Source organism: Sarcophilus harrisii, chromosome 3 (genome assembly GCF_902635505.1).
Source record: "Sarcophilus harrisii chromosome 3, mSarHar1.11, whole genome shotgun sequence".
Lineage (NCBI taxonomy): Eukaryota > Metazoa > Chordata > Mammalia > Dasyuromorphia > Dasyuridae > Sarcophilus > Sarcophilus harrisii.
Window position 1 is genome coordinate 500,178,768 of NC_045428.1, and position 18,791 is coordinate 500,197,558.

At 34.1% G+C, this 18,791-nt stretch overlaps 1 protein-coding gene and 1 long non-coding RNA gene across 3 annotated transcripts in view; one reads left to right on the forward strand and one right to left on the reverse strand.

Moving 5' to 3' along the window:
* Nucleotides 1–18,791, reverse strand: part of RNF169 (ring finger protein 169) — an 83,469-nt gene that overhangs the window by 38,016 nt on the left and 26,662 nt on the right. The window lies entirely within an intron of this gene.
* LOC116422589 overlaps nt 1–18,791 on the forward strand; it is a 53,562-nt gene that overhangs the window by 16,552 nt on the left and 18,219 nt on the right. The gene's annotated exons all lie outside the window — the stretch shown is intronic.

Here is an 18,791-nt window from a genome sequence, read left to right on the forward strand (position 1 = left end):
TTTTCTAGTCAATATTTAATTAGAACATTTTTTTCATATAACTGTAGATAGCTTTAATTTCTTCATCTGAAAACTACCTGTTCATATCCTTTGACCATTTGTTGAGGGATGAGTTGCAGTCTTACAATTTTTAATCAGTCTTCTACATATTTGAGAAATGAAGCTTTTATCAGAGACACTTTCTAAAAATTTGTTTCCAAGCTTTCTGCTTTCCTTCTAATCTTGGATGCATTAATTTTACTTGTGCAAAACCTTTTTAATTTAAAGAATATAATTTAATTTAACCAAAATTGTCCATTTTACATTTAATTATGCTCTCTCTCTCTCTTGTTTGGATATAAATTCTTCTCTTCTCCACAGATCTAAACTATTCACTGCTCTTCTAATTTGCTTATTTTATCACGCTTTATGTTTATGAATCCATTTTGATCTTATATCTTGGTATATGTTGACAAGATGTTGATAAGTTTCCAATGAACCATAATCCCTCCTGTTCAAATACTTGTAGAAAGCCATAATAAAACCCATCCTGAATCTTTCCTTCTCCAGGATGAATGTTCCCAATTCCTTCAACCAATGCTCAAGGACATGGATTCAAGACTCTTTATTATGACCCTCCTATTATCCTCCTCTGATCACTCTCTAGTATCAATTTCTTTCTTAAAGTGTGGTGCCCAGAATTGAACTCAATACTTCACAATATGGTGGGAAATAGAAGAAACATACCTTATTCCTGAAAGCTGTGCCTCTCTTAATATAACCCAAGGCCACATTACCATTTTTAGAAATTGCACTACCCACTAACCCACAGTGAATTTAAGACTTATTCACCAAAACCCAGATCATGAAAATGATGTTTCCATCTTTATTCAACACTTAGAAGTTTTTTTTACCCAAATGTAATTACATTTATGTTTATTAAATTTCATCTCGCTAGATTCAATTCAAAGTTTGCTCCTGTTGAGATCACATAAGATTTTGCCTAAGCCAAGTCAAATTAAAAAGCATTTTTAAGCACTTACTATGTGCCAGGTATGCTAGGCACAGAGATACAAGGAAAGGCAAAAAATCAGTTTGTTCTCAAGAAGCTCACAGTCCAATGAAGGCAGACAACATGTAGAAACTATGAACAAACAAGCTATCTACAGAATAAAGTGGAAATAATTTGAGAAAAAAAAACACTAAGATTAAACAGACCTAGGAAAATCTCATGCAGAAAGCAGAACGTTAGCTGACGCTTGAAGGAAATCAGAGAGACAAAAGTTGGAGATTAGGAAGCAGAGAATTCCAACTATGTAGTAGCCAATATGTTAGCTATCTCTTCCCAAATGTGGCACCTGCAAATTTGATGACCATACTATGCCTACCTTCAAAATCATCACTGAATAGAATGTTAAAACAATGTAGGATCAAACACCTATTTCCTGATTCCTGAGGTACTTCACTGGAAAACTATCAAGCTGTCACTGAACTATTAATGACTATCTAGTCTAAACGTATTATTATCTAATTAAATTAAATAATATTTGTTAAGTGCTTACTACATACTAGGCACTACGTTATGCACTGCAAATATTCACTAACTATTTTTTTAATGATTCATTCTACAAAACTTCCAAGGAATCAAGGCTAAACTCAGTGGCCTATACTATGGAAATTTTGTTCCCTTTCCAATTTTGAAAACTGGGACATTCATACTTCTCTGGCCCATTTTTCCCACAACCTCAAATATCACCGAAAATAGCTCATCAGTCAGATCTACTAGATCTTTTTGCATCCAGGGAGATTGTTTATATGTGCCATGTGATTTGAATTCATCAAGGACAAAGAGTTATCCAAAATAAGTAAGATTTTGATTTCCTATTAGTAACTTTTATCGTCATGTCCATTGCAAAGTCATTCTCTTTGGCAATAAAAACTAAGCTTCCAATGCAAATGGAAATAACAAACTAAATTAAGTGTTGTATAACTATGAACAAGCTTGACTCCAAAGAAGAGATGAGAATATGTACTTCTCCATTCTTTGCAGGGATGAGGGGGTGAGGGGGACCTATGGATATGGAAAACTTCATTTACTATCAGACTCAATGATAAATTAGTTTTGCTGAACTGTCACAGTGAATGAATACTCTTGGAAATGAAGGTGACACAAAAATGAAAGATGTTAACAAAAATTATTTTTAAAATAAAGCAAAATCAGAATTAAGCATTTTTGCCTTTGTTCTATTATTTTATCTAATTATTTTTTGATCTTCCTCTTGTCTCCAAAATAGCTTTTAGAAAATCTTTTTTATCTTTTCAAGCATTTTGAAAAATAAAAAGCTACTGTTTAAAAAAAAAAACAAAAAAACTTTTTATTGACCTCAGCTTCTCTAGCCAGAATTTCCTCATTCTCAACTTTACGACTTGATAATTTTGGGGCAGTTAGATGACACAGTAGATACAACACTAGTCCTGGAGTCAGGAAGAAGACTTGATTTGCAGGAGTGTGTAAACTCTTCTGTTTCTCTCCTATATATAAAACTTTAATAGTTTAATGCAATCCAATAAACATTTAATAAGGGCCTACCAAGCACCAGGTACAGTATTAAAAGTTGGAGATGAAATTAATAAAAAGTTTCTGTCCCCAAGGATCTTACAATCTAGAGGAGGAAAAAATACCAAGGGAGGCAGGAAAGCAGGATGAGGGAGAACTGTTCAAAAACTTTTAGGATACCCGATGTTTTAAACATTTAAGCTGACTGATGAGGTCTCTGTGCATCATTCTCTTCAGAAAACTGATCCTTCCTATTGTTATTTCCCCTATCCCAGATTTCTCTCCTTTGCTATAATATGCTCTAATTTGAGATGAGAAAGCTTTGCTGATAATTAAATAAAATTTTCTAATAATCAAAGCCTCCCATCAGTATAAATCATGCCTTGGTGATAGGCCAATAGTTTTATTTTCTGAACTCATCTCTTTCCCTTTCTGTCCAGGTGATCTCCAGAATACTTGTATCAACAAATAACTTCTGTGTTTCTTTCTCTCTTAGGAGGGAGAACAGCCTTTTCTTGGAACACATTCTTATGCTGTCAGATTTCCTAATTCCAAGTTAAGCTTTTTTTTTTTTTTTAACCATATGACTATGCCTTTACTAGATTTATGCAAAGTGTACTTTGTTGAAAGAATATTAGCCTGCTACACAAGATCTGGAGTCTAATCATAGCTCTTCTACTAACTTGCTATATGAAAAGTCTTTTAATTTTTCTGGGACTTATATTCCTCATATGTAAAATGGAGAGTCAAGAAGATTTAAAAAAAAAAAAAAAAAAGAAGTTGGGCTAAAGCAGAGCTTCTAAACTTTTTCACTTGCAACCCTTTTTTGTCCAAGAAATTTTTATGTGACCCCAGGTATATTAGTATGAAATAAGTATACAAATAAATCAAACTTTACTGATAATTAACCATAAAGAAATTTATTTTAAAATAATTCTTTAGTATACATACAATTTTACTATTTATTAAAGATGAAAGCATATTTATATACTAAAGGGATGGATGCACTTATTTATTTTGACATAAAGAATTAAATTACGGTGAAATATTTGATAGTTTAAACTACTGCCAAATTTTTTTTGTAACCCCCACATTTAGTTATGTGATCCCATGTGGAACCATGACCTGTAGTTTAAGCTTTGGGCTAGAGGACCTCCACAAGTCCTTCCAGCTCTAAAATTAGACTATATCCAAGATACATATATAAAAAAGATACAACTATGGGCTTTAAAAGGTTCTGACAGCGCCTAACAAATTAGAAAAGCTTTAAGTATAGACCTGATAATGAACTGTACCTCTTTTTTTGGTGTTCATATTAAGTAGAGAGAAGTTCACCACCACATTGACCACCAGATCTCCATTACATATTTATACAAAAGATATACTAAATGTAGAAGAGATGTGATATGTTCCAAGAAAGGTGAAATCAAAAATCTTTTGAAGTAATAACAGCAAATAATATTTGAGAAAGATCTTCTGGTTTCTTTTCTTAAGTATTCTAATTTTGTTCCTCAAAATTAGATATCTAAAGAAAGTATTACAACAAAGCCAACAAAACTTTAGCTGCTGCAATCCTTTCCATAATATCTGGTTCTCCATAGCTATTCTTATTATGTTTATAAAAAGATGGTTTTGCTTCTTAGGATTTTTAAACTTGTGTTAAGTTTCCATCCTTTCTCACTTGAGAAATATAAATGAATTAATTTGTTTGCTGTTAAAACTATACATGCAAATGCATATTTATGCATAACTATATTAATAAGTAAAGAAGGCCTTTCTCCCTTGTTAGGACCTTTGTACATTGAAGTTTAGCATTTTACAAGAATTCAAAAGAAGAAAAGACCATAAGTACCTCTATAATTTTCACTTAACACCACAAAACCATTTCCCTGTCACCCGTCAAACAACAAACATGAATCTTGTAAGAATTAACTGTCCCTTACTTTTGCTTTTGACTCAAAAGTCAAGAAGTTCTCCCTCTTTTCCTAATAAGCTATCTAGCTTCTAGCTAGCTTCTGATGAACCTCAATAACAGCTGGCATCACAAATAAGACTTTCTATGTCTTAAGTAAATCTGGAATCATTTTTGTATCACACACTTATTCCTCTTAACCAAGTACTGTACTCAATTATCCCAAAGCATATAACAGGTAACATTCACCAAAAAGGAACAACAAAAAGAAGGCAACATGTCTAACATATCCCAGAGATGGCATTTTTTCTATACAAAAAGGAAACTTATAAAGCTAACTTCTGGCCTGTCATACTCATTCTTAATAAGCCCATCACTGTCCTCATAGGAACATAGATTTGAAGGCCCATGGCATCCCACTTCTATTTCCGCCTGGCAATAAAGAATATTATTTAATAAATAACACAAGTCTTGTACTTGGGTTTCTTTTTCCCCTCCTTAATGCTTGAGTTTCCACAATCACTCAGTTGAAGTGAAGAGGCATTTATCACCAAATACATAAAAACTGAACAAATATCCTTATTTTTAAATTCTTCAAAGTTCTCATTCCAACTGTTGCAGCAATTGGTCCTAATCTGAGTACTATGGAAACCTCTTTATGGAAATTTCTCTCCACTTCCATTAGGTTTGTTTTTCTAATAAAGACAGCTATACCACTAAGTAACCATAAAATAAATGAAAAAAAAAAAAAAACTGCCTAATGGATATTGAAGTAAAAATGAACCAAATTACCTCATCAGTCAAGTTAACTGGATATACAAGCTTTTAAATTTTCTGTCTTCTCTTTCAACTTCATAATCTAGGGTCTGAGGAAGTGGTTTGGTTTTTAAAAGCTGGTATTCCACCAGAACTGACTGTTAAGTAATTGTTATCATCATCCACAAAAACAGTAAAACAAAAACAAACAAAAAAAAACCTGTTTCTCCCATCTAATATATAATACCTCCAATAAAGATGATGCCATGCACCCTTATTATCAGAAACTGTTAGCAGAGGAAATGTTTAATATGTCTTCTTTTGCTGTCTTTGTATAACTCCTGTTCATTTTTAAATGCCTCACTCTGATGCTATCTTCTTCCTTAAAGCTTTCTTTGATTCTTTCTTGTAACAACCTACTTTCTTGGATCTCATATAGCATATTGTTCTATAACTCTCTAGTGCATTTATGTTATAACATGTATTACTCTTTCTTATCTTGGCATATGTAACATTTTACAAACTTCAAGATATCTAAGCCTCAAGTCTCATCTAAAATTTTTCTGTCTCCTTTCTATCAAAGAATTCTGCAAAGAGAAGGTGCTTAATGTTTGTGGAAAAAATAACAAGAGAGAAAGGCCTTCTTTACTTATAAATATAGTTATGTATAAATGTGCATTTATTTGCATGTATAATTGAACAGCAAGCAAAAAATTTACAGGACAAAAATTCCATTAAATAATGATTAAAAACACCAAAAGTATCCCCTTTATATAATTCTCCTCCTTTGACCCTCAAAATGATCTTTTGAGAGACAGATTATCAAGATTAATGATCCCAACTTGTATTTTATAGAATTAAAAAAAAAACTTGATATACATTAAGGTAAAGAGACATATATGTCCAAAGTCTCAAGTTTTCCCATGGCAGACAAACACCTAATTCCTCCTCTCCACACTATATGGCCCTTTGGCACACTCTTTTTCCATGCTAAAACCACAAATTTAAAATACAAAGCTAGGTTCTGCAAAGGGATATACTCTTTCTACCATCACCCTCATTTCCAATAGCCAAATAGCCTTTATCAGTTATACTTCCTGTGAAGAGCAAACAGTAATTACAATCATGAAACTTTGAATTGAGGATAGCAGTAATATCCATCTCCAAAATCTAAGTTCATTTAAAGCCTTTTCAAAATTTTAAGGGCTACTGCTATTTTCAGAACCAAAAATTTGACAACAATTAGTTTATTCCTTAAATGCAATCATTAAAAACTTCTACTACACGGATTTTCCAGGGGACAGTTTATGGAAGCACTGGACTTTGTGTTAGAAGAGCTGGGTTCAAATACAGATTCTGATAGTTAATACCCACATTACCCCAGGAATATTATTTGATATCTCTGAGCCTCAGACTTCACCTTCTTCAGGCTAATGACCAAAAGACCATTAAGGTACCTTCAATGCTAAACCTATGATTCTTTGACCTATATGATGGGTCTATTACTTTTTCCTGGTCTGCTCATGGCAAATAAGCATCTAGCATCTTTAGAGTGCTCAAATTCCAATCAGGAAAAGAAGTCTAATTCTGCCATTTTAATAAAGGTTTATATTTCCATAACACTTTGAGATTTATGAATCATTTTATATAAATTATATCATCTATCTCATTTTATTAGAGAGGCAGCTTGATAAAGGAGAAAGATCATCAAAATACTTAGGTTCAAATTCTGTCTCCAAGTTACGGGTTCTTAAGTCAAGACACTTTTATCTTTCTGTGCCTCAGCCTCATGAGGAAAATGGAAAAACTAATACTTGAATAAACTGCATTATATGATTGCTGTAGGATAAATGTTTTTCAAATCAGAAAAACATATATTACTTGTGGTTATTATTCACATAAGAGTCTTGGGAAGTCAATATTACAAGTATTAATCTTATGAATAAATATTATATATTATAGAATTATATTATAAATATAACATTCCAAGTATAAAATATTCATTTTATAAAGGAGAAATGTGAGGCTCAGAAATTTGCCCAAGGTCCAATGGCTATTAAATAGGAGCTGAATTTGAATCTAAGATTTTTATTTTTATGCTTTAAATCCCAATGGTCTTTCCAAAATAGTATAGCACTTCTCTGGAACTCTTCACAAGTCACTGTGAACATGGGCACTTGTTGAATAATTTGATTTCTAAATACAGTTTTCTGGTCTGGTTTAGCAAACTGGATATCACTGTCCGATTATAAGAGGGGAAGAAAGGAAAAATGTAAAAATACAGCAAAGAGGAAATAAATACAGTTTTCTGGTCTGGCTTAGAAAATTGGACTATCATTGTCCAATTATAAGAGGGGAAGAAAGGAAAAATGTAGAAATACAGCAAAGAAGAAATAAATACAGTTTTCTGGTCTGGCTTGGCAAATTGGACTATCACTGTCCAATTATAAGAGGGGAAGAAAGGAAAAATGTATAAATATAGCAAAGAGGAAAATGTAGCCCTTAAAGGATAAGAAATGTGATTGAGAAGCTGCCTCTTATAGAGATTTGCATATAGTAGATGCTTAATAAATATTTGTAGAACTGAATCAAAATTTCTCAAGTCACAATTAGTATTGCTTTTCAAACCACAATGGATAGTCCCATTGCTTCACTGGATTTAGGGCTAAAAGAGAATATATAGAGATCATCTAGTTTAACTCTTTATAAAAACAGATGAAGTATCAAGTAATTAAGATCGCATAGGCAGGTAAGTAGTTGAATGTTCCTATTAGATTATACACTGACTTGCTTAATAAATGTTTTGTTGAATTATACTTTTAATTAGTTTTATAACTATTGTATAAAAGACTAATTTCTACATTTAGGAAAGACACAAAAGAATGTATTTGTCATTTCTATTTTAGTCAGATACAAATGAAGTTGGCTTAGGTGAAAACATCATTTCTCCAACTTGGATCATGAGTAGCTTTCAGTATCTGAATATGAATCACTTTCTCCACTTTATTTCAAATATGCTATAATCTCATTTTCTGGTGGCTTCTCAGGAACTTAACCAAAGAATCTTGCTTCTCTCACAAATATTCTCAAACTAAAGAGGGGTAGGAGTGGGAGAAAGGAAAAGTCAGATAAAACTATGAAGAAAACATAAAAATAACCCATGCCCTTTAATTAAATTAGTCCTTAAAGCCTCAGAATCTCTGTTTTTCCAGAAGCATCTTAATTTTTTTTTTTAATCCATGTATAAGTAGTTTAGGGGTAGGAGAAAAAAAGCATAGAGAGCATATTTTTAGATTCTTATGAAAAAAAAAACTAGTAACTTCACAAGTATAAATCAAAGTATAAATGATTATAACAAAAAGCTGGAAACTTACTTATATGAAGTTTTCTTTCTCAAAACTGTGCAGTTAACTTGTTCTTACTATTCCTATAAAATAAAGCTCTGGACTACTCCTAGTCTTATAAGAAACATGTCAGTACATGTCCTAATGTATTACATATACCAGAGGAAAGAAGAACAAGAGCATGAAAACACACCCAATGACATATAGTATGGAGAGGGCCTTCTTTAAGTCAAAAAATTCATCTTGTTCCAGTTTTGCCACTGACTTATCTGTGTCATCAACGCTACTTCTATACTCTCACTCATATCTATTTCCTCAGTTCAACTATTAATGAAAGCAGCTGGGGTAGCCAAATGATAAAAGTGGATAGAAAGCCAAGCCTGGAAAACTTCAGGAAGATCTAAGCTCAAATCTAGTCCTAGATACTAGCTAAGTAATCCTCAGCAAATCACTTATCCTGCTTGCCTCAATTTTCTCATCTACAATACGGGGATAATAATAGCATCTACTTCTCAGGGTTTGTTATTAAAATCAAATGAGATAATAATTATAAAGTATTTAGCGCACAGCCCTAGGCACACAGAGAAATGTATTATTACACATTGTAATAACAAATGTTAATTTTTATTACAAACATTTGAAATTCAGACTGGCATGACCTCTCTCCTGAACTATTTTAATAGCATAATTTACATTTCCCTTTCATACAATCTCTATTCCAGCCAATACAGTCCTATCCTTTCTTATCTCCAGGCATCTGAACTGGCCATTCTCTATCTTCTACCTATTTAACTTATAACCTTTCTTTCAGATTTAGCTCAAGTCTCTCACTCCTCAATAAGTGGACCCTGAGCCCATCAGTTAGATTGGTCATTTCTTCCTAGAACTTCTTAGGCTATTCTACTTAACAAGGGACAAGGTAATATAGCAGAAATGATGAAAATTATAATTAATAATAATAATAGTAATAACATCCACTTAAACCTATACTAAGACTCATGGGACAATTTGCATAGGACTTTAAAGCTTTCCAAGGCAAAGCCAACCATCACTGCAGATATAGTAAGCTCTCCACCAAAATTTGTCCAAACAGATTCAGAAAACACAAATTCCAAAACTTGATAGGGAAATTCAAGAAAAAAATCAGGAGTCACTTTTCAATCCAGGTTTTCACAGAGAACCAAATTAAAGAGTCTATGAACACTGAGTGGGAAAGGACAATAGCCAGATGAAGTTAACAGAGTATTCCAGCACCCAGAAAAAGAAGAGTTTCCAGACCCATATCAGGATCTACAATAGAATGGATACCATCTGGCAGCTTTGTTACCCACTACCCAGTTCAAAGAATCATGAAGGACTACAGGGGATACTTATACACACAGGTAACATTCCTTGGCAAGAAGCAGCCAAAGAAAGGAGCAAGTTCAGAAGTGAGCAGCAATTATATGATTCTGATCCCTTCAGAAGCAAGACAGAATCTCAGGTTACCACCTCTGCCCCAAAGAAGTATCCACAATTTTGTTACTCTGAACCAGAAGACATTCCCAAAGGGCTTAGAGTAAGTTGAATCGAGCAATATAATGCTACTCAGATCTAAACTCAGATCAGGAAATTTGTAGAGCTCAGAAGGGGGCGCTGGGGGGAGGGGGGACGGGGCGGCGGCAATCAGACTATCCTGGACCACACCAATTTAGGAGAGCCTATCTCTGAAATTTTGGGAAAACACTCCACTGAATCATCCAAGAAAACAGCAATAAAACCAGCCCAGACATTTTATATAGTCAAAACTCAGGTCAAATATATTGTAAGCAACCAGAAAGAAAAAAAAATTCAAAAACTAAGGAGTCACAGTGAAAATTACACATAACCTGACAGTCATCACTATAAAGGAACAAAAGAACAAAAGATATGTAATCAATAAATAATAAGTTAACCAACAAAACTTAGTAGAAAGACATTCAGAACCTAGTCCTCTCTTCCTCTTCCAGTCTTCTGACACCTAATCCCTATCATATACTTCTTCAATCCAGTGACACTAACTGGCCTCCTTGCTGTCCCACAAAAAAGTCATTTCAATCTCTGGCCAGGACACTTTCTCTGACTGTCTCCCATAGCTAGAATGCTCTCCTCACTCATCTACATCTACTAACTTCCTTTAAGTCCCAAGTAAAAGCTTATCTTCTCCAGCAAACCTTTTTTCCCAACCCTCTTATTTTTAAGCCTCTTGCTCTAACCCCTTTTATTTCTAGTGCTTTCCCTCCATTAATTATTTATTTATCTTGTATATAGCTTCTTTATACATATCTGTTTCTTTCTCCCATTAAAATATAAGTTTCTTGAGGGCAGGGACTGACTTTTGACTCTCTTTATATCCCAAATGATTAACACAGTGCACGCTGTAGGCACTTAATAAATGCTTATTAAATGAAAAATTATCTCACATAAGTAGGGTGGACAAGTAAACACTTATACAAACAAGGAAAAGAGAGTAAGGGGAAAAGCTGAAATCTGGACCTCATTTTTATCTATATTAGTGAAGGAAATAAAAATACTTGACATACACACAGAGAGAGAAACACAAAGAGAAACAGTTAAGAAATATATTTCACATAACAGGAAAATAAGCGAGAATGAGGAATTAGGAAAAAAGATCAGTTTTAAACAAATCAAACTCTAAGGAGTTTATATATATATATATATATATATATATATATATATATATATATATCTTTCTAAGGTTGCAAAGAATGGAAATATGAAGGACTATTCATTTTCTGAGGAATGGTAAACAAGTTATGGTATGTAAATGTAATGGAATACACTGTACTATAAGAAATGATGAAGGAAATGGCTTCAGAGAAACTGGATTAAACTTATATGAACTGATACAAAGTGAAGTAAACAGAACTGGGAGAACAATTTATATAACAAAAATATGGTAATTCAGTTATAAAAAAAATTAGGGCCTTGAAACATGTTATCCATAAGCTGATAGAGAAATGGGAGTCAGAGTGAAGAATAAAGCATACTGTTTTTAAACAGTTGACGTGGAAATTATTTTGCGTGATTACATGTATCTGTAATGGGAAGTTGGAGGGTTTTTTTTTTCTTTCTCATTGTCAGGAAAGGTAGAAAAGAGGACAGATTTTTGCTGATCAAAAACAAAACAACAACAACAACAACAACAAAAACCCAACAACCCCAAACCAAAAATAACCATATAATTTAAAATAAAGCAATGTTTTAAAAACAATGCAAAAAAAAAAAATGAAGCATTTTACAAATATCTCATTTAAACCTCAACAATCCTGGATACTATTCGTATTCCCATTTTATAGACAAAGAAACTGAAGTAGGTTGAAGTTAAGTACCTTGCCCGGGGTTAGACAGCTAATAAATGAATCAGGCTAAATTTGAACTCTAGTTTTCCTAACTCCAGGTAAAAAACTATGCAGCACATCACCTATCTGCCTGGAACAGAGATGGATTCAGGGAACTTGAGTTCACATTTGGCTCTGATATTTAATAGTTTTCTGATCTTGGGCTAGTCACTTAATGTTTTATTTTGATACTTACTTGTAAAGTCAGAGAAAAGTACTAGAATTATTGTGAGAAAAAATGCTTTTTTAAAAAAATCACGTTCTAAATAAATAAAGAGCTGGTCTTAGAGTCAAGAAGATCTGATTTCAGTTCCATCATATCTGATGCACAGTGGCTGAGTGACCTTGGGCAAATCACTTTATCTCTTAAGTGTCCAGGGAACTCTCTTAGATTCTAAGGTGCAGAAAAAGTGTCTATCTGGATTGGCAGGGGAAGTTTCTTACAAGGCACTCCCTATAGGGAGAAAAATCATAAAGGGTCAAAATGAGGTTAACTCATTGTTACACAGCTCAAATTTTTTTTTAAATAATTCTTACATATAAGGGAAGCACCTTGCTGGAGAGATATGTTTAAGACAACAAATCAAATACTATTTACTGTTAACAAATTAAAAAGCACTGTGGGATCTTGCAATCTACAACTTGCCGTGAACGCTGTGCCTATTAGAGAAAGAATGCTGTTGTAAAAGCCAACTCTGTCCCTTCAACACATTCATGGAGGATGTCCTCCTCAACATCTGTGCCAGAGACTCTAAAAAATGGTAGATATGCAAATAAGCATTACAGAAATTAGTGATATTTTGTCAGCTGTCCTCCCCCCCCCCCAACAAGAAGATTTAAGAAACAAGTATTATTATTCTTATATTATAGATGATGAAAATGAAGCTGATACTAACGGACTTGCCCCCAGTCACCAGACTACTTAAATGTCAAAGGCAGAATTTAAATCCAAGTCTTCTGGGCTCTTAGTTTAATGTTCTTTCTACTATACCATATCAGTACTCATATGTTCTCTATGCCTCAGTCTCCTCATCAATAAAATGAAGGAGTTGGACTAGATAATTTTGGTGTTCCCTTTCAGTTTTAAGTCTACCATCCTATAAACTATCCCCATTGCAACAATTTGAACATAGAAACTACATTATTTTCATCTTTGTATCTAAGTGGGCATGCAATGGATAAAACACCAGACCTGGAATCAGGAAGATTCATTTTCTTGAGTTCAAATCCAGCCTCAGACACTTAATGTATGTGTATGACCTAGGCAAGTCACTTACTCCTATTTGCCTCAGTGTCCTCATCCATAAAATGAGGGAGAGGAAATGGCTAATCACTCTAGTATCTTTGTCAAGAAAAGCCCAAATGGGGTCACAAAGAGTTGGACATGCCTGAAACAACTGAACAACAACAAATGCTGAAGAACCAAAATAATCTCATAGAAGTTCCTTGATGTTAATTGAATTTTTAAACAGAAAAAAGTTATAGAAACAAAAACACTTCAGCAAAAAGAGCTTTCAAAGAAGATTTTGTCTTCAATTTGGGCTTATCAGAGGGATCTTAAAAGGACCCTAAGGTTCACAAAATTCATTTATCACATCTAATTACTGTGTTTATTTGCCGAGGGGTTAGAATACCTTCCCACTCCTTCAGTAATTCAACCAACAAGGAAGAACAAAAGAGTACACCAAACATAACCAAAGAGAGAAGAGAAGAAAGAAAATAGCTGGACTTGTAAATTTATTAGCAAAAATTCAATGACTAGCTTTTTAAATCACCAAGACATTCTGAGTTACCAAAAGTAGTTTTCTAATAGTCTTGTTTAGTGCAAAGAAAAAGAAATAGTCTAGAAATTAGGTCTTTTCCCCTTTCCCCTCATCCTTTAACATAGTCACAGAGTCTCAGAATTTTAAGGTATCTTAGGAGTGATCTAATCCAACTCACAAATGATGCTGTAATAAAAGGAACTGAGGGGAGGACCTGGATCTGTGAATTCAATGACACGCAGAACTTCTGGTGAGAAAGTCCCTTTAACAATGCAAACTGGTATGTTCTCTACTACAGACAGTCTGAGAGAGTTGCCTAGAGCACTGAAAGTGCTTTGTTCAGGAACAAATAACCAGGATGTCAATGGTGGATTTTGATCCTAAGTCTTCCTACTCTCTATCTATTGTGTCAGATTATGTTTCACCAGAATAATCATTCAGATTTAAATACCAACTTACCGTTATATACAGTATAAAACTTTGCACAAAGACTTAATGTTTACTGAATCAAAAATATTTTAAGTGTTTACTGAATCAAATTAATTACAATCACTTCTAGTATTTATATAGCACTTTAAGGTTTGTTCACAATTTAAATATATCATCTTATTTGATCTTCACAACCTGGGAGGTATTATTATTATCTCCACTTTTACATTTAAGGAAACTGAGGCTAAAGACTTGCTCAGGATCACATAATAAGCATCTGAGGCAGGATTTGAACCGAAATCTTTCTGCCTCCAAGTGCCTTCTTTAATCTACTGTGCCACCTAGCTATTATACAAACATGATCTGATTTCATCTTCACCATTTTCTTGGTGATAAAGATATGCTATTATGGGCTCCATTTTTTAAATGAGTAAATTGAGACCCAGCAAGATGAAGGGATTTGCTCAAGAATCCAATAAGATTCACATTCTAAAAACTCAAATTCAGGTCTTTGGTGTTTGATATTCTTTTTACTATGCCATATACTTTCTTTCAAGTCAAATAATAAAATAAGGGACTGGATAAAAATCATTAAAAGTATGCTAATTTACCTACTTGTTCACAAAAACAATGACAGTAACCTCAGTCTAACTGTTAAATAGAACTTTTAGAACTAAGTTAATTCTTCAAAAGCCAAAAATGTCAAATGAGAATTCTGTTATCTAGGAGAAAAGAGTTCAAGAGTTCAATTATTTCCAGAGTAATAATATTATCATAGAATAGGCAATTCCCTCCCTTTAGGTAGTGTCTTAGAAGGTAGAAGCACTCTCTAGAAGTCATTCATTTAACCAAAAAAATTTCTTCAACACTTTCTCTGTACTAATCCCTGAGGAAGCAAAGTACTTGATATATATTAACTCATTCAATCCTCACAAGAGCCTTGTGAAGGTGTTTATTAAAAATCTCCATTTTATTAGGGGAGGGGGTGGGGGGGTAAGAGGTGAAAAATTGGAACAAGAGGTTTGGCAATTGTTAATGCTGTAAAGTTACCCATGTATATATCCTGTAAATAAAAGGCTATTAAATTAAAAAAAAAAAAAAAATCTCCATTTTAGAGATAAGCAAACTGAGCAAAAAAAAAAAAAAAAAAAAAAAAAGAGAGAGAGAGAGAGAGAGAGAGAGATATTGCATGATTTGTTCAGAGTCAAAGAACTAATAAGTATCTGAGTTAAAATTCAGTCTCAGGTCTTTCTAATCCAAGTCAGAGATATAAGGGAGTTCATGAGAGAAGGCCTCAAAATTTCTATAAAGAGTGAGACAAGATTCTCTGCTCAAAAATTAAAAAATTAAAGTGGCAGTAGGGATTTGAAGAAAGGTCAAAGTCTGGTACAACTATTGATGTGAGTACAGGGATATGTGAACTATCTGGATAAAATAAACTTATCAACAAATTTTTTATATCTAATAGTATTTAACATACCTGTTTTTTCCACAAGATTTGGCATTAAGTTCATTAAATTTTGACACATATTCTTTCATTCTTCATTCTGAAACCATACTTTTATTACACTGGATATTAGGTGTACAATTGAGTAAAAGTTCACTTTTCTAATCCCATGAGTTTTCAGTAGAGTTAAATTAGGCAAATTCTCAGACCACTAAAGCATTTTTTCCCATGTTGAATGCATTTACTTTTTGTGATGTGTGGTATGGTACAAGATCAAAAGCATTTTTTGGATGTAGATGATGTTTTATAGTCTGACAAAGATGCCCAAATCTTACACCTAACTAGTGCATCTAACTAGACCTCTAAGAACTCTTCTGTCGTATTAATAAGTGTCTATTAAGCACCTACTATGTACAAATCTGGAAATTTTCTGTAAGCTTTTGTATGATAAATGGACCCCCCCCCCCCAGCTTGTAAATCTCAGCTAGAATAAAATGAACAACAAGTGTTTTGCCATGTGAAAGTAGCCTAATGGACTTCAATATCTCTTCTTTAGTTGGAGCTAAAGCTCCAACTACCTAACCCTGAGGTAAACTGTCAGTGGCTTTAGCACTGATGATGGTCACTTGAGAACACTATGGAAGTATTCAGGCCATCTCTCTAGGATAATGTTCTTATCACTAATCAATGAGAAAAAGACTGAAGCTACTGTACTGAGCTCATTGTTGTATGTCTGCAAAACTTAGACAAAGTACCAGGACCATGCCAGGAAACTGAATCACTTCCATTTGAATTATCTTAGGAAGATTCTGAAGATCATCTGGCAGGATGAGAAACCAGACACTGAGGTCCTTTCTCAAACTAAATTGCGAAGCACTCAAATTCTACTGCAAAGAGCGCAACTCAGTTGGACTGGCCACATTGTGTCAATGCTAAAGGTACCCTTGCCAAAAAGACTATTTTATGGAGAACTCACACACAGCAAATGCTCACAAAGTAGTCAGAAAAAAATGATGCAAGGACATTCTCAAGGTCTCTCTTGAGAACTTTAGAATTGATTGAATGACATGGGAGACACTGGCACAGGACCACTCAGCATGACATGCCCTCATCAGAGAAAGTGTTGTGCTCTATGAGCAAAGCAGAAATGAATCAGCTCAGAAGAAATGTGAGATGCACAAAGTTTGAGAGCCCACCCCAAATGTTCATAGGGACTATTTGTGTCCGACCTGTGGCAAAGCTTTCTGAGTTTATACTGACCTAATCAGCCATAGCCAGACATGCTAACTTGATTCTAATATAATGATGTCAATTTTGTTTCTCTTTGAGAACAAAGGACAATAACCAGCCATGTGCTAAGCACACAGTAGAGCAAACCAGCATGGGATACAAAGAAAGGTAAAAGACAGTCCTTGCCCTCAAGGAACTCACAATTTCTCTCTAGGAGAAAGACAGCAGATAAAACACATATAAGAAGATGGAAGTAATAATGATGATTCCAAAACTTGATATTTACACAGCCCTTTACAAAACCACTATTTTTCACCTTTTAAATAAGTATCACAAGAATCGTTAGACTCATTTTACAAAAACAAATAAATACAAAGGAACCTAACCTGAGTTTCAGAAAGGTTAAAGGATTTGTTCATGAATGGTAGCTAATAAATGACAGTAGAAGTCTCAGGAGTCCCCGTATTCTTAGAGTCAAACTTTTCTTGTGATAAGCAGTTTCCTCTAGACAATCTTCCTCTTGTGTACAACAACCCTAGCTGACCAAACAAGAACTGAGAAGGGGCAAGAACCTGGTATCATCTGCATGCTGGGTCTGAAATGAGCCCTTTACATATCCACCCACACCCTTTCTACTTATCATGGCCTCAAGATAATTTATTACACTTAAGGTCCCAGATTCCACTGTAGACTAAGTGATAGACAGCTCCTTTGAAGATCTGTTTGTATACTTGGGTCCCAACCTACATATGTGATACAATTTTGTCCTTTCTTATTCTTTTCCTTTCCTATTGCTGCCTACCCACCTTCCTTGGACTTCCCTCCCCATTTAGTAGCTTCCTTTATTCAAGGTGAAATGTGCCCATAATCAAGGGCTATTGTACTTTCTATATAATCACTATTACTTTTAATATCATTGACCCAGACGGTTTCTTCAGAGGAAATCCCAAAGTGCCAAAAGCAACAGCACTTTAAATCCCACATAGCTGGACACTGGAAAAGATAGCCAAAGTCAACATCTGAAATGCACACAATGTTTTCTGTATGGTATTCATTTGTTAGCTGAATAAAAAAAAAAGTTAATGTTTTAAATGTATACCTATATGCCAGGAGTCACATAAAAAATTTCTTGGGGAAAAAAGGAGTCACAAGTGGAAAAACTTTAAGAAGCCTTAGTTTAAACCACAGTAAATGATTCTTTAACAAATCATAAGCTATTTCTAACATTATTCCCTAAATCTGGGAGAAAATTAGGAAGTAATTTTAACAGCCCAGACAGTCCCGACAAGAGGCAATGGATGAGTAAATTCAAGGACTTTGAAGAAGAGATCAAGGAGATCAAATATGTAAGCTCTATGAGAAGAAAATGACAGGATGAAAGTCGCTGAATTAGAGGAACTGAATTTAGGAGAGTACCCATTTCCTCATCAGATACTGGAACAAAAGAGGGGAAAATAGGGGATGACAAAGTTTGAACAAAACAACCATCTGCTAATAGGAGAGAGGGTGAGGATGTTGCAAGAAGATTGTGGGAAAGTAAGAGTTCATTGAGGAAGAAAAGGATGGCCTTGTTGTTGTGTGAGCCCGTCTGAAATTAGACCACAAATCTGCAGTGGTCTCAGACACTGGCTGTTTGGCTTTTTCCATCAACAGCACTCCAACAGGAATGAATAACATGGAAGGTGTTGAGAAGCCAGTGTGGTTTGGCAAGGCATCAATGAGAGAAGGACCAGGGGTCAAGGGATTCAAGAGCAGAGGACAGATCAAAACTTTTAAACCATAAAGTAAGACTGCAACTGAAGTAAGACCAAAATAGAGGCAATAGACTGAGAGAGAAAAGACAGATGAAGTCTCTGAAAGTCATAGTGAGGGTGAATATTTGGTTTAAGAGGAGTGAAGCAGAAAGCAAAATGCATGCATAGGAAGTTTTGATCCAATGCAGGAATTCCTGAGGGCGAAATAATAAAAAGAGCATTGTCTCAGGAGCCAACAGG